The sequence below is a fragment of the Corvus brachyrhynchos genome, unplaced genomic scaffold (genome assembly GCF_000691975.1).
Source record: "Corvus brachyrhynchos isolate BGI_N302 unplaced genomic scaffold, ASM69197v1 scaffold101, whole genome shotgun sequence".
In the NCBI taxonomy this organism is placed as follows: Eukaryota; Metazoa; Chordata; class Aves; order Passeriformes; family Corvidae; genus Corvus; species Corvus brachyrhynchos.
Genome location: NW_008237239.1, coordinates 8,937,937 through 8,938,968, shown reverse-complemented (window position 1 = coordinate 8,938,968; position 1,032 = coordinate 8,937,937). Strand labels below are relative to the sequence as shown.

The following is a 1,032-nucleotide window of genomic DNA, read 5'->3' as shown; positions in this document are numbered from 1 at the left end:
TGCGATCCCTTTCACTTGTCTGAGGAAGTCATGTGAGATTTTGTTAACAAAAATCAATGCAAAAGGTAGCCAATCATAAGACACAAGTCCACACGAAATCAAACTTCAGTAGTTCTGATGTTTACACAAGCACCTCGTAGTTGGTTCATGTCCAGCAATGGATTAAGCCAAACTGGCTGGAAACAGTTAGAGATGCTGGTGGTATGCCCTGCCCACCTCCCACAGGTTCCCACTTCTGCAGCAGGAGTGGCTCAATGCCTCCTTAATCAGCACCTGGGTTTCTGCGTTCTGCAGATTGGCGCATTAAGGCAAGCCAACATCAGTTTCTGTTCAGGCTTAAGCCTTCCTGCAGTGGGAGATGTCTCTCAAGAGAGATCAATGTACCTAGTGGGGTAGATGACTCGTCAGCTGCACCTTAATCTATAGGGTGACATATATATTAATACCTTCATCATTATTTTGTTAGAGGAGAATTTTTAATATATTGATCTGAAAGATCACAAATCATTAATGGAAATGTAAAGTTGAGGGGGTATAAGATGTGGGTGATAGCAGAAGGATGCCAAGAGGAGCAGTCACGACCATTAAATTTTCTAGTTGGTGAAAGACTATGTCTGTCTATCATATTTAATTTTGTCAATGTAATTTTGCTTCTGTTTTTCAACACAACAGCTCAAAAATGTAAAATAAAAAAATAATTTGTTATAAATCACTGCACTGAATTTAGAAAAGAGCAAGTTTTGGCAGTACTCTGTGCTGTACAGTGCTCCCAAGGAGTGTATAAATGCATTCCTAAGGCACGAACGGTCACATCAGCATTTTTCCCGTGACACATTTCAGACAACCGGGCTGTGTATTTGAAAGACACTGACTAAAATGTTGTTGGAAGGTGAGGTGCTATGCCTGACTGGCCATTTTCCTGCCGCAACACGAACACCATGTACAGTCAGCAGCGCTCAGGGCCCCGTGAGCCCATGGTGGCAGCTCGCAGGGGCGGCGGTGGCAGCCGGGGTGGCCGGCGGGGCTCGCTGC

At 44.5% G+C, this 1,032-nt stretch overlaps 1 protein-coding gene across 1 annotated transcript in view; it reads left to right on the top strand.

Moving 5' to 3' along the window:
- TMEM56 (transmembrane protein 56) overlaps positions 1 to 1,032 on the top strand; it is a 34,763-nt gene that overhangs the window by 6,741 nt on the left and 26,990 nt on the right. The window lies entirely within an intron of this gene.